Here is a 15,874-nt window from a genome sequence, read left to right as displayed (position 1 = left end):
TTCCCTCCGTGCCTGGGAATAAACCTGTAATAGGGCAGTGGGGATGGAGCTGCCCCTTTGGTCACTCTTAGCACAGCTCTCCATCTCTTGTTGACTCCTGCCCAGCATTAGCTCTCCCCATAAAAGAGCTCTTAATGCTCAGTGTGCTGCAATGACAGCTCAAATAGCTTTTACACCTGTAAGAATGTTATACTTCTTATATCTGCTGGGTCATGCTAGGCTCATTTTGGCATGAGCTCCCCCATCACCTGCACTGTTAGCTTGGGATAAGGGGAGCTTGTTCTCTCTGCAGGAAAGGGACCCACCTTTCCCCTGAGGCTGCATAGGCTCCATTTGCACCACTCCAGCACTGGAGCTCAGCACCAGTTCAGTCCCTTTATTATGATGGGATCTGAAGTTCTGGATCTGCAATAAAAGGCAACAAAGGAGGTAAAGGTACCAAGAGTTGGGGGATGCCCTTGTGAAGCAGTAGCAGAACAGGGTGTGATTCTGACATGTGAAGTATTAACTTAGATCAGGCAGTACCATCCCTTGCACTTTATTAGCTTCGGTTCTACCCTGGTGTGATCACATGATCAATGGAGTGATCACAGAGTTCTGGCTTTCTCCCCTTTATCCACCTCCACCAGAGCTGGGCTTTGGATCATGCAGTAACCACAGACTCAATGGGAAAGCAATCTTTCTGACACGGGTTCTGGTGTTGTTGACTGAATGGCACCAGCACTAAAGTTGGCCCAAAGAATCAGATGTTAAAGCATTAAACCCAGAGCTCCTCAGCAGACCCTACTCAGGTTAGCAGAGCCCACTCCCCTGGGCTTTTAATCCGTATCAAAAGGAAGTCTGGAACTCAAATGTAATCCATTTCCCAGAACTTGCTCACGCTTTCATGTAAGATGAGGAGTTTGTCATCGAGATGGGAGCCAATTCTTGGAACCTTCATACAACTTCCGAAGAGATGGATTAATTTGACATCATAGGATGGATTGCTCTAGCAGTGGTAACTATCTCTCCATGCACACACATTAAATTCCTTTCTCACCTTCACACACCCACAGCCCCCCCAGCTGCTTATGCCTAGGAACACAGTAACAGAGGATCAGGCCCCACCTCAGCTTCCAGTGTTCCTAAGGAGATCCAGCTGAGTAAACCCAGGCGATTGGAACCAGCCTTTCATCTACTAATGGTCTAATGGGATCCCTTTGTGTTGATTTTAGCACTTTCTCCTCTTGGCTGAATTAAAGAATCCATTGCAATAATGCCCAACCTTTTATTGTCGTGCCATGTTATTCCCGAGCTCTTCCAGCCTTACAGTTATTTTTGTTTTGGCATGGAGCCGGCTTAAAAATATTTGTGAAACAAAAGAAAGGAACAGTTTTTCCACTTCCTGTCTGTCTGTGTAGAGCCGTGGGTCTAAACAGCTTCCAGCTTTGGGAATCTAAAGGATGATTTATGAGGCTACGGGATGGGGTGGGCTCAGAACTTGGTATCCCTGGGCTTGGTGGGTTCTAGGCAAGTTCTGCTCCCGTTTCTATCCCAGGGCAATGGTCATTGCTGGCCTATCCCCAGAAAACATGGCAAAAACACCATTTGTACCCTCATTCCACTTGAATTGCAGGCAAAGTTTGGACTTGGGCTTGATTTATCCTGAAGTTTGCCCTTTCCTTTCCCAGTGAAGTTTGTTAAGACATCAGTCCCACCTTTTGTAATTACAATCCAGCTCTCGTGAAAGGAAGAAAGCCAGAAGGTAACACTAAGAGCACAACGAGATGAGGGATCTCCCTCCCACCCCCCCAATAACAGTGGGTCGGTCCATCTAAAATGGCACAAACTGACATCTCCTCCAAAAATAGACGTCTGAACATTCAGTCAATGGAGTAATCCAATTGCCTGAACATTCTTGGGTGCTTCATCATTTACATTGTAATAAATCACAGCGTGCCACAAGCTGCATTGAGCTGCATCGAGTTACATTCCCACCAATAACATGCGGTAACCAGATGAAATCAGTGTGACATGATGTAATTGATCCCAAAATTCAATGCATGCACTGTTTTGTCTTAAAAAAAAAATCATAAAAAAAAAAAATGGCCTGAAGAGTTCTCCTTTAAAAAATGAGGGGGGTTTATTAAAATCACCACCGGTGTCACATTTTGACTCACTATTTCTCCCTTTTATTTACTTTCAATAATGAGCACATGGGGCCTGCCCTGAAGTCCATTGAACTCTATTGAAGGATTACTATTGATTCCAGATTCGGACCTGGCCTGGTGGGAATTTTGTAGTAAAATACAGCAGAGTTGCTGTTCCACATATTTGAGGGCAGCTGGACTAACACAGCAATGATCCCATGAGTTCCTATGGAAGATGCTTCCACCTTCCAGTGCCAATCACCGGCTGGAAAACTCTCCTTACGTACAGCTCAGACTTCTAATTAATTCAAAGCAATGGGATAAAATCATTTCACATCTCCTAAGCAGCCCCTTCTTTCCCAGAGCGATATTCCCCTGGACCACCTTAATGAATTCCCTCCTCCCCTCGGTTTTATACATGTTTCAGATATTTATACAAGATGTATGAACATAAAAGGATTATTCATAACATTGTTGTTTCTGAAACAGGGGACTAAAGCTAAACATAATCTGGTTCAATCCCCCAGCTGATGTAAATCATTCCAGCTCTCCTGGAAGTTGCTGGATGTGCACCCAGTTCTTCAGGAATGGGAGGAGGGGAACAAAACGGAGCCTCCTGTGGGTGATGTCTGCTGGAAATCCATCACTGCCTGTCGGTCGGAGGGATGGGCTAAAGCCAGAGCTAAAGCCACTGCAGCAGGTAATGGTGGGGCAGGAATGCAGGAGTGCAGAGTTCAGAATGAGTCTGTAGGGCTCTTGCTGAGTTAGTGTCTTTGTGCCCCCATTTAAACACCTTGTCCAGAGCTGGTGCACGATGCAGCCCTGCTTTCCCATGAGCTGCTCAGGATGCTCCACTGCCCATTAAGCCATTAGTTTTAAGTAGAATTCCTAAGCCCAGGTAAAGCAGTGATACTGTGTGCAGTGCTGGCATCTCAATGGGAGATTCCTCCTGCGTCCCCTTCCCTGAAAGCAGCAGTGAGCAGCAGCTGCTGGGAGCAAAGCCTTGCTGCAATCAGAGCATCCGCAAGCAGAGCTCCGAGTTCCATCCTTCTTTCTCGACGTGCTTCAGAGAAGTTAATTAAAGGAGGCTGGGATATGAAAAGTGAGAAGTGCCACTGCCAAACCAGCTCTTCACTGTCTCCCTTATTGTTCCCTCTGACCAGAACATCAGTGCAGACCTCATTCCCACCGCTGACAAACTGTATTTCCACAAACTTAATGATTACAATGTGGTAATGAGCAGTAGATCACCAGATGTTCGGGTGAGATGGGCCTGATGGCTGTGTTGCAATTTGCAAGGTAAATTTGCAAGCATTTTAAAACCCTCTTTTACAGGCATGGGGAAATTGAATGATTTGCCCCAAATTTCAGATGAAGTCATTCACAAAGTGAGGGAAACAGGGAAGGTAACAACACAGCTCTGTTGACAGTAAGGAGAACCTGCCTGTGTTCCATCAGGTAGACACAGAATGTGGTCACTGAGGAGTGGATGTGCAGAGCAATAAATACAGTGAGATGCTTGGACCGATGCACCGTGCCCTCCTACACCAATGGAGTGCATCACCATCACTGTGCTGTCAGAAGGGGCTTCCCGTATCTCCTACATAGTCACAGCTGGCTGTAATGCAGAGACAAATCTTGAACAAGTGGGGCCAGGAAGGAAACACAGCTTTAAGAAAGCCCGGAGGGTTCTTGTCTGTTTGTAGTCACGTAAACTGCTGCTCACCAGAGCGTCTCTTCTGGCCAAAGAATTAACATCTTGTGGTCTTCATATTTATAGGAGGAAAACGCCAAGAAATATCAAAGCTGTATCTCCTCTTGGCTTGTTAGCACGATTCCCCAGCCTGCAAAGTTGATTCTTTCTATTGGCCACAAGGAAACCCCTCTTTTCCTGCCTGTACCCAGGGAGGACCCTCAGAGCTTGACACAGCAGCTTTCCATGAGGTCTTCAGCCTCTGGCCCTGAAGCTGGGAGTTACCACGGCCTTTTCTGTGCTTAGATCTCTGGTAGGAAGTTTGGTTTTCATGCTTTGCTGGGGCTTTCCTACTAACTTTGATCTTCACTCTTGGGAGTCTCATTTACACTCAGCTGTATCTGCATCTCTGGCCTTAATCTTTCATAACGGAGTGCCCTACTTATCAAAGTGTGACAGCTACCTTAACCCCCACCCACTCACCAACGTAGACACAGGAGACTCTCCAACTGTTATGAAAGCAGATAAGTTAATTGAATAGGCTGTTTCTTGTCATACTCCAAATATTTGGTCTCCTTTGTCACTAAAGCTTGAGCCCCTCCATCTCCTATCAATGCATCCCTCCCTTCCCAGCAGCATTAGAGAGTTATTTTTCAGAGTGGTGCATTTCCATAAACAACGGATTCATTTTGCTCACAACTTTGCTGGATGTCAAAGGGCCATTTTATCACCAGTGAAGCTCCTTAACACACGTCCCCACAACCAGCTGCCTCAGCATGAGTCAGCACGATCATCCTTTTGGGATGCTGTGAGCAAGCAAGAAGCACGCACCTCCAGCACACACTGCAGATGAGACCCACGAGGCACTTCTCTCTGCCCATGATTTTGCTTAAAGAAAAGAGAGATGCAATCTGGCAGAAGGAGGATCTACAGGGCTGTGCAGTGCGGTGTGTTTTGCCTGCATTTGTTGGTCTGCTGTGGATTGGTGACAGGGCTTTTTTTTCCCCCAGCTTCCTCCTTGGCAGTCCATTTGAAAGTGGCTCATATTTTGTTATTACCTCTGATGGTTAGCAAACGACCGTATCTGTGAGTTAACTCTCATTTATGATCTTCTCATAATGATAAAGTGGTTCTTTTAAGAGTCCTGTTGCTTACCAAAAACCTATTATTGCAGAAGTCTAAAGCCATTTCCAAACTAATTTATTGGACGCTGCACTCTGAGCAAGAAGCACTAGGAAGGCTCTCATTTAATACCAGCAATCAAATACACTTTAATGTACCCACAACCAGAGTATCCTGATGCCATGGATGTAAGTGTAGCATTGCGTCTCTCCAGAAGAATCACATTCCCCAGTTTCCTTTTACAAATGCTGCATTGTCCCTGGGAGAGCTCACTCAGGAAAGACTTTTGGAGAAGCTTTTTAAGGACCTGCCTATCCAGGGCATGTTTCTGCTCCTCACAGACTATAAGCAGCACAATAGCACTCATCTACATGGGCAGGTGCAAAGACATCACTGCTTCTCTTGTCCAGAGTTGGCCAATCTGAGCTGGCTGCGATCTGCAAACCAAAACATGTTTGGAGAGAGAAACTGAGGCTGGAGCTGGCTCAGGTTCATGGCAGATGGGCTCACATGGAAGTTAAATAATGGAAAGGAAGCTGTGCATCTCAGGCAGGTAGATCTCCCAGGGGGTGCTGGGGAGGCCAAAGCAAGCCCGAATGGACTGTGCTTTGGGTCCATTGAGTACATAAAAATGTGTTCTTTGTGCTGTTTCATCAGTATATTTATGAATCATTCTCTCTCGTTGGAACACAAGACCATTCACAAATAGAAAAAACCTTACTAGCTGAGTTATTTCCCTTTTTTGCGCCTCTGATACTAAGAATTAGTAGTGTTTTTTGTTGGTTTTTTTTTGTTAAATCACATGAGTTCTGTGACTCATGAGAGCTGTAGGTGGTATTATTTGTTTTGGTGTCTGGAATCCCAGCGTCAAACTTGTCTTTGTCAGAAGATTGATACGAGGTTGGTTTTGGCGAGAAGCAGGGTAGGAGAAAGGACATCACTTAACAGATACTTAAAATGTGGTCAGGCTCTGAAAAGTGACTCTCAGAAACGACATTGTGGTTTTCCATATTTATTTTCTCTCAACAACTTCCAGAAACAATCTGCTGAATTCACAGATCTAAAGGTGATTTGTTGAGCTGTCACCTCTCCGGGCTCAATGGTGGGTTTGAACACCCCGCCTATTCCATGTGCCTCTTCCATCATCACCACCAATAAGGATTCCACAACTGGAAACTGGTTGACACGTTGCTGATGGATGCACGAGGCTGAGTAAACTCCAGCGTGCTCTTCCACGGCTCCTTCAACTCACTGGGGATAAGAAGAACCATAACTCAGCTTCAGGCCGAGTTAACCCAGAGGTACATGGAAAGAAGGTTATAAATTAGCAGTAGGATGGGCTAGTAGTGAAACTAAGAGGTCTTAATTCAGTTCCCATCTGTGGAATCTGTGCTCCTTACTGTCATGGTGAGTCTTGGCCAACTGGGGGCTTAGGCAGAGATAGTTTTGGATCAGTCCATTTGACCCTCATGTTCAATCTGTTAAACTGGGGGAAAAAACACTGGTATCCTTCCTTGCTAACAGTAATCCAAGCTCTTTCTTTGACCTATATACGTTGTGAGTGAGGTGAGACCACCTTTTACTATGAATGTACACAGTCCTGAGCATCATTTGGTTCCTCTTCTACAGATGTGCCGTAGAGATGAAGTCCACCTAGCTCCAAAGCTTTGCAGAACTATGCTTAATGCATCAACCCTGCCTGAAAACCAAAGCTAATTAGTCCATGTGGAACCAAGCTGCTGATGCAACTAGACTGCTTCTGATGCCAGAGCTAGCAGGGGTTCCTCTCTGCGGTGCCATGTAGACATAGTCATAGGATGCTAGTCAAGCAAAAATAAATCAAGATAACTGAAATGTCCTGGACTTGTCATGGCAAAAAAGTCAATCATAGAAGTGATGATATTGAGAAAAATCACTTCATTTTTTTCCATGGAAAATATTCAAAGAGTCAAGATGCCAAAAAAATTAAGTCATTCTTCTATAATCCATGGCGTCTATGGAGAAACAGTAAGGACAGTCACTTTCTTTAGATACTTTAAAATCATCTGATCTTCCCATGCAAAGACATGCACAGGTGATGAAGCCTTATTTCAAGAACACATCATCTTTACTACTGTCATTCTTAGAGTGTAATTTTCCTGTGCAAAGGTGGGGCAATTTTGATTAAGCAACATTTATTGCTTTGCCTTTCTATTTAATTGAATTTACTCCATTTTGAATCAGCTTGTGAACAGAAAGCTTGTGGGGAAGGAAGTTGGCTTTTGGAGGCCTGAGGTTTTGAGCCAGGAGCCCATATTCCCCCTTGCACTTCTCTGAGCCATGGGAGGCCGTTAGGCTTGGTTCAAAGCTGACTGATGGAAAACCAGAGTCCCTTTGGCTTCAAAGGGTCTGAGTCAGGCAGCTTTTCTCTGTGCTGGTTTCCTCATCTTTAAAGTTGGCAAAAACGCTGCCTTCTTTGGTAGGAGACCATGAATGATTCACCCACTCTGTGCAAGGATCACGGGGAATTTTGCCCAAGGGACAAAGAAATTAGAGGGGCAGAGAAACTGGAGAAGGCTTATTTTATCAGCAGTTCTTCCACAGAATGGTAGGAGGAGGTTTTGTCTTATAATCCAAGAGGCTGATAAGAGATGTCTGTAAAACCCATGAAGAGAGTGGAAGATGGTGACTCTGAAACATGAATGTTATGAGGATTCAGGTTACACTGCTGAGGAAATATGATAAAGTTATTTGTTAATATGGCTTGAGCAGAGTTTTGTCTCAGTTATGAATATAACTGCTTGTTTTGTAGGGCCTGTGGGTATGTTATACTTGCATTGCAGAGTGGGCTTTTTTTCAGGTCTAAAACTCACTTACATTGGATTTTATTTTATTCATATTTTGGGGTACAAAGGAGAGGATAGAGAAAATAGTCTACTACAGTTTCTGCTCATCTCCAAAAGGTCCAGGCCTAAACCAAAAGCCCAGATCCAGATACCCTGAAGTCTGAAAGTTGGTCCCAGATCAGAGTTTGGCCACTGCTGCCTCTTCGGTCTTCCTGCTTTCAACCTTTTGCTGAATACCCTCTAACTCTTGTGTCTGTGAACACAAATTAGACCCTACCTGGTAGGGTGTAACCAAGGGACTTCCCTGAGACGATCTTAACCCCAGGGGAATGCATTGGACCCTGCCTTTTATTACATTGGGTTGCATTGTTTTATGTTGAGTTGCACTGGGTTGTGTTGGGTTGTGTTGCACTGGGTTAGGTTGGAGATTCTGCTTTAGCCATGGGATGAATGTCTCCATGTAAGGTCCTACACTATCTGCCCCAGCATAAATCACAGAACAAGTGTGGGCTTCCCACCCTCAGCTTCCAGCTGTAGCCTCAGCTGCGTAGGTATAACTGGGAGGAACTGGATGAAGTGCAGCTGGGAGCAGGGTGTGAGCCAGCACTTCAGGGACACCCATGGTGAAGGTGAGTGTGCTGGAGGGGCTGTCTGAAAGGTACTTTTTAAATCTTTCTATATATTTCTGGAACAAAGGGAGTGGCAGTGAAAATGGGTGAAAGCCTATTGGCAAACAGTAGCTGAAATGGCAATGCAGGCTCACACACATGGATACTACATATTACAGCAATTTTAATTGCTTGTAATCTACTCCCCTCCACCCCCCAGCAGCCCCCCTTGCTTTCTCCTTCCTCCTCCTGCACTCTCCCCCCGCTGCACCCCCCTCGAGTTAATCTGTCGCTAGATTCTCAGCTTTTCTTTTGCTTCTGGTTTCATTTTCAGATGACAAAATTCAAGGCACACAGCTCTGCTGTCTGGTTGTCCTGGTAACGGCAGCCTATTATCGTACCTTGTCATTCATCAAGAAAGAATTGCACTTGACAGAGATAGACCAAAATGCCTGCAGTCTGCAGCATAAAAAAAAAAAAAAAAAAGAAAAAAAAAAGAGGAAAAAAAAGAGAAAAACTGTTTTCTTTTCTTCCAAGTACGTAAAAGGCCCTTAATGCCTATTTAGTTACATGTTTCATTTAACGTTGCTTATTATCTGCTAAAGCGATTGCTGATACTCACAGCCATAGATATTCCCCCCTCAAAAATATATTAGAGCCGATTCTGTAGTTCTGCTTGGCTTTCAGAGCCTTCCACCCTGGTGCACAATATAAAGGAAATGGTTAAACGATAAACGTTTTGCATGTTGAATCCACCAAGTGACCACACAAATGCTGCCTTTCTCCTTAATTATGCCTTGTGTTGGGTAGCTTTCCTGCTCTCTTTTATGGAGCTTCAGAAATAATTAGCAGGGCATGTAATAAATAATTGAATTTTATCTTTAATTAAACCTCCAAGTGTAGAGTGTTACGGAATACAGATAAGTGTATGTACAGAGAAAGGATGCACGTGGAATGCATGTACAGATACATAGGTTGTATGCATAAAAAAGGTGGAGGTTTGGGCTTACAATCTGTAATCACTCTTTCTGGAGTTGGACCGGTCCCAAATTCATTGTTCTTCAAAGGCAGGAAAAGGTAATTGCTTGTTATTTTGCCTACCTCGTCTTTGCCATTTGAATTAACCCAAATCAATGCCTGGAATCTGTGGCCTCATGCTTTTTGGTTAGGGAGCACACGATGGCAGTGAGACAGTCAGTATGAGGATGTTTGAAATTGGAGCAATATTTTTTCCCTAATAATCATAGGGCTGCTTAGATGGCTGCGATGGAGGTGGGTTTTTGTGGTTTTTTGGTTTTTTTTTCGCTGTTTAATAAAGGGATTTTGGGCCAGAGTTTTGGCTTACATTGGTCAAGTTGCTTGTTAAAGGTGGGATATGCTGTAAAATAGGTTTTATTGGCCATGTGGTGTTTTAAGTACATCTCCTCCTCGCTTGGGTTTTGAATCTGTGATGGTTGGCTCTTTTGTCCTGGAGATCAGAGGAAAGGAGAGAGAGATAGTGGAGGGCAGAGATAGAGTGCACTTAGAAAAGGGGGGAAATCCCTCTCACGGACTCTATGTGGGCTCTGTTTATTTTCATTCCGTGTGCCATAATTGGGGCTGAGGTGCTCTGAACTTCAGGAGCTCCATTCGCGCTCCCCCACCCGACCCAAACACCATCTCTGTCCTCACAACCACCCACATGGGCTGAGGTTGCATGGGGAAATATACAGCTGGGATTGCACCAAATCCAAGGCAAAACTCATCAGCGGAAGGGGAAAACCTCCAGTGGGCAAATCCTTCCCATCCTATGCTCACCATTTCAGTTTTAGTCGCGATGGTGACAGGAAGAGCAGAGAAAGGCTGGAGGAGGAGGAGATGGCATTGAAGCCTTTGCTGAGCTCTGGCTCCTGGAGCCACTCCTGAACTTTTTTGCTTTAATAACGCCGCGACACCGGCGCTCATTTCCTGTTCGACTCCGGCCCTACCTTTTGATTTCTAAACCTCCCTTAGGCGAGCGGTTTGGGTGGACAAAGAAACGAACAGGCAGAAACAATTAAACCAGCAGATACAGTGAAAACCAACACCGCAGCACTTGCACAGCTATTGCAGCGTCGGAGCGAACGCTGCCGTGTATTTGATGTTTCCGCAGTCAGCCTCAGTCCTGCAGTTTCTTCTGGCCTTCCTCCTGGCTAAAGGAATTCTGCCATCCCTTGGGACCTCATAAATACGTAGAGGCCCTGGAAATGTACATATAGATGTGTATTTTTTCCTGTGTATTAATATTACACGATAATCTGGGGGAGGAAGAAAATAAAGCGTCGGATCTCGAGCTTCTCAACTGCAAAATGGCTCTTTAAATCCCTTCTAAATGCTCGCATATGTCTTTATGAAAAATTGGAATTGGGAATGTTTATACAGCCCTGAATAGTGCAAGTGAATATCCTTAAATTAGCTTTTCAACTTGATTTACAGCCTGAAAATTCTGTAACAAGACACGAGAATTATCTGTTGAGAAGGGAATAGGGTGGGTTTTTTTTTCCCCCCTCTGTTATTGTCTGTCTGTGTGTGCTTTGCTATGAGACAAAATGGGAGCCAGAATGCCAGCTACGATGTGTGCTCTCAGGAGGAGAAAAGGCTGTATGAGAATTAACAAAGGAATTAAGTGACTTAAAAATTAGCAGCCTACTTGCTGGGGAGGGAAATGAGTATTTTAGCTGAGGTTTATTGATCAAACCTTGCAGCACAAGGGAAAAAAGTGTTCCTGAGAGTTAAAAGTAGTTTTAGTTGACAAAGGCCTAAGCATGCATCAGCCCCACCTAATTAATTGGTTCTGTCTATCGATGTGAGCTTCATTTATCTTGCTGTCTTTCCAGCCTTTTATTTTGTGCTACATCTCTGGCACCTGAGGTTGTGACAGACCAGAAAATAAGGACTGTAGGACAGAGGCTTATGTAGGTCTGGGAGTTTTTAACCCTACGTTCTGATTTGACCTTGGAAAATGTGTTAGCTGGAGGTTCTGTTGGGTGGAAGGCCATTGGAGACCCTCATAAAGAGCTCGTCTGGCTCTCTGTGAGCCTCGCTCAGCAAACTCTCAGTGCAGTGTTTCAGCAAGTCCTTTGGCTTTATTGGTGCTCTGGCACATGGGGAATAGCTGACGCTCTGAAGCCAAGTTTTAAAGCACACTTGGCACATCCTCTGGGTTTGAAGTCACCCTTAATCTCAGCAATGATTGCAAGTCAGAGAGATGCTTTCTGTGGGTCTGACTCAATAAAGAGCCCTGTCCTGCTGTGGCAGGAGGGAAGGCCATGCAAATTCTCTCAAGCCTCCAAAAACTGGCTGTGGAGGTGAGGAGGGCTGCTGCGAGGTCTGAGAGGAGGTTGCTCTGCATGAGAGCCAGATGGAGGTTTTATTGAATCCAGCCTTTGGGTATCGACACAATAAAACACCTCCTGTAAACCAAACTCCTTCTTTTTCTCTGCTTCTTTCTCTCCCTTCCCTGCTCTTTCTTGTTCCTTTTCATTGTTTTCCTCTTTTTCTCTCTGTCCTCCTCCCGCAGTGAAAATGTGTGGAATGCTGTGAGCAGACTAAAATCATGGCACAGTGTGTGCTTAGCCAAAGTTCAGTCAGAACAGAGATTCTCTTACCTTCAGAAGTGTCTGAAATTAAAATGTCATGGCTCAGCTCCTGACTTTGGCTCGTGATGAGTTATATCCTGTGCTACAAAGCTTTCCTTGCGCTGAGCAGTGATTTCTGAGGGCAGGATGCAGTGGTGGGACAGGGAGCAGTTGGCTCAGGCTGCTCATGTCCTTGTTCCACACCTATATAAACTGCTTTCATTTCTGCTCTTATTTAGTGTGTACTATTGCTCTGTTTCTGGGTCTGAGGAAAGGATTTAGGCTGAGATCTCAGCTTTCCTAAGTCCTATTCCAGAGGTCAGAGTTGGGGTCTTCAGTTCCAGCCCCTCTCTGGAGGCACTCCTGTGGGCAGGATTGCTGTGCAGAGCTTTTCCCTTAGAGCACCCCTGCTCCTAGAGGATGATAGACATATACAAGGCAGGCTTCAGACTTTGCTTTTATTTTCTCAGCTCAGCTCAGACTATTATTTATTTATATTATATTAAATATATATATATATATATATATTTATAAATAAATAAATATTTATTTATTTATTTGTTTTGAATCAGTGATAATGGGATGAGTCAAGGATACATCAGGTGGTTTGAGGGGCATTTCTACACGTTATCATGGTGACACTGACTTCTTCTTCAGCATAATCAGGAAACATTTAGTTGTTGTACTAAGGGACATGATTTAGTGGGGGAAACTTGGTTGTAAGCAGACAGTCAGGCTTATAATACTTTCCCCCATATAAGAATCAATGGCTGCAGCTCATAATGAAGGATTTCATATTTAAGCACTTGGACGAACCATTCCAACCACGAATAGCAAAGAAGTTCCAACGCTATGCAGGTACCTTTGTGGATATTGCTAGAAACAGTTTTAAAACCTGAAATATGTGACTGATAGAAATAAATGTTTCACATCAAAATCAATGAGAGATCATCTCTGCCCACACAGTGGACAGCATCATTATTATATTTTTTTCAATCCACAGCTAAACATCAGTTTATATGTGGATAAGAAATGTTTTCTAATCTTTTTCTCATTCCTCCCATGGCTGTTTTTAAGCTTAATTGAATTAATGCAGCGAGGGAGTCCTTATTTCTTACAGCGGGACAAACCAAACCACCCCACATTTAAATACCCATTCTGGGTTGGTTTCTTTTTGGTGACATTTGTCTCACAATTTAGATGCAGATTAAAAATCAGAGTGGGGAATTGGTTTAATCTTTGGACGCAGTGTTTTGCTAGGCCGGCTATCTGCTGTGGCTCTGTGGGTCTTTTGTGGTTTCTTTTCTCAATTTAATTTGTTAAAAACTAAATGCCGCTTTGTTTCATTATCACTGGAGTGTTTTGGCAAGGACTTGGGTTAGATATTACAGGCTTTCCACTTCTTTTTTTTTTTTCCTCAGGCTCTTGTAAACAGGCTGTTTTAAAAGCTGCTGTCTGATTATTCCTTATTGGCTCACCCAGAAGTGAATCCAAGGTGTATGGAAGTGGCCTTTAATATTCTTATGGCTATAACTGAATACTTCCCTTTGCACCATGGGTGCTTCTGTTGACGTCCTCTGTTGCGTTACTCTCTAGCACCAGCTGGGTGCCTGTTTCTATCTTCCTTTTCTACATGCCCAAATGCTTTCATCTGTAGCATGGAGGTGTTGGGGTGGTGCTATGAATTGATGTGTTTAGAAACAGGCAAAGATTGGGTGCTCAAAGCTGAGAGGTAGTAGGTGTATTCTCATTGCCTTCTGGCTTCTGAAATTGCTGGCTCTCTTTGCTTAAGTTTTACAAGATTTTTCTCCTGAGCTGTGAATGTTAAATACTTCCTTTTTGGGTTTTTTTTTTTTTGTTTTGTTTTTTCTTGGCCCCCATTTTAATGAAAACTGATATTCCCATTGAAGTATGTGATTTCAGGAACCGAGTTTCAAGGAAGGCTCCGTAGAAACATGGTTGGACTTGTGGTAAGCACAGATGAGATGAAAAGCTCAGTTAGCAGAGTTTGATGTCTCGGGGCTATAAAAAAAACCTGAGGGCACAAGGTCAGATATTGTGAGGCTTATCTCATTCAAACCCTCAAGTCCATGCTGGCTTTGGTGGGAGCTTGGAGATGAAGCCATGTCCTACATAGAAGTTTGGGCTCTGCCTTGCTGGCAGGGGGTTGTTTTGTTTGGTTGTTTTCATTTGGGAAGCAACAAGAGATAAACACTGCTTGGAGAAACAAAGGGAGCTATAACTGGGCCGCCGTTCATTACAAAGGCGCGATATTTAATGATGGGAATTAAACAGAGCAGAAAACACATTTCTTTCCTGATAGTTCAGGTGCTGTTGTTGCTGCACAGAAGTCCGTGAGAAGCATTTAAATGTGTTCAGTTCCATCTGTGGTTTTAGGACGGGATAATTTTTCATCCAGCTTTAGAAAGAGAGAAGCAGGCGATGTTCTGTGGTAGAAAGAGAGGCTTCCAAAATGCATTCTGGTCTCTGTATTTCAGTGGATAGATCTTGTCTCCAGCATTTCTGCCAGGGCTCCTTGGGGAAAGCAGGGGGGAGACAGGAAAAAAACAATAAGATAAAAAGGCAATTATGTTTTAAAACACCTATTAATGAGCAGCTCTGCTAAAAGCACCTGTCATTTACTTTGAAATGAGTTGTCTTGTGGATCCTTTGCAACGATTGTTTGCAGCAGACCAAATAATTAGTAGCTCCGAGCGTGCAGTTTGCAATCCTATGGCAAGCCCTTGTGTCAATGCAGGTTGCTCAGATGAGCATTGGTGTTAGCCATCTGCTGGGCATGGATGCTCAGTGTCACGTACTGTGATGTCTATGAACATGTTGGGTTCAACCAGAAAGCAGAAGCTGTGACCATCCACCAGGAAAGGTGCATGAAATCTTCATTTTTCTTAGCAAATGGATCAGTAGTATAGGGAAGAGAACCATTGCAAAGGGGTTTAGGAAACATTCCCCTCCTGCCCTGTGCTGTGAGCCGGCTCCAATAACCCTTTCTGCAGGTGATCATACCTGCCTGTGCATTCTGCCATGTGCTCAATCGGAGCATGATGATAAACTCACAGAGCAGAGCGATTTTTTATCTTATTTGGGCATAGGGAGGAAAAAATATGTTTGTTTTTTTCCCCCTCGGTCTCTTTTGCATCTTAATTTAACGTAAACTGCCTCAAATCTACGATGCCATAAAACAAAGGAGAGAAAAAAGCTCTTAAAGGAAATGCTCTTCAGCATAAGGGCATGAGATAATGGAACGGGCTACTGGGATAAGCATATTTATTGGGTTTGTTATGTATCAAATGTAACAAAAGTGGAGCGTCTGAAGAACTCCATGTGTGGTTCCTTCACACTCTTTGATCACACAATTCCCCCTTTAATTCAGATGCAGCAGAGCTTAAGTGGCTTCATTGATGTGTTAAGTGTGGAATGATTTTTGTATAAAATAAAAAAAAAAGAAAAAAAAAAAAAAGAAAAAAAAAAGAAGAAGAAGAAAAAGACCCCATTATGTGTCCAGAAAAGCCTTGTGTGCACTTGTTTATTGAGACAGGAAGTCGGTTTCCCACACTGAACAACGGTGCCGAAACACTGAAAAATTGTGTAGGGAAGAAAAGTAAAGGAAACTTAATTTTCTACCTGGCAGCAATCGGCCTCCGGAGGAAGAAGTAGACAATGAGATTGGGCTTAAACTGAATAATAGAGCCTGATTGATTTTAGGAAAACGCTCCACGCCATTTATACGGGGTGGTTCATGTGCTGCTTTTGTTAATACAATGCAAAGCTTTGGGATGGGCGTCTTTGTAGCCAGCCTGCTGCTCCCAGCCCAATGGAGAATACAGCCAGGCAAAGGGCGCACAGGTAGCAATGCAGCATTTGAATATATATTAAAAATAAG

This window comes from Coturnix japonica, chromosome 34, assembly GCF_054131305.1.
Source record: "Coturnix japonica strain WE chromosome 34, WE-NBRP24, whole genome shotgun sequence".
NCBI classification, from domain to species: domain Eukaryota; kingdom Metazoa; phylum Chordata; class Aves; order Galliformes; family Phasianidae; genus Coturnix; species Coturnix japonica.
Note: the sequence above shows the minus strand (reverse complement) of the source record.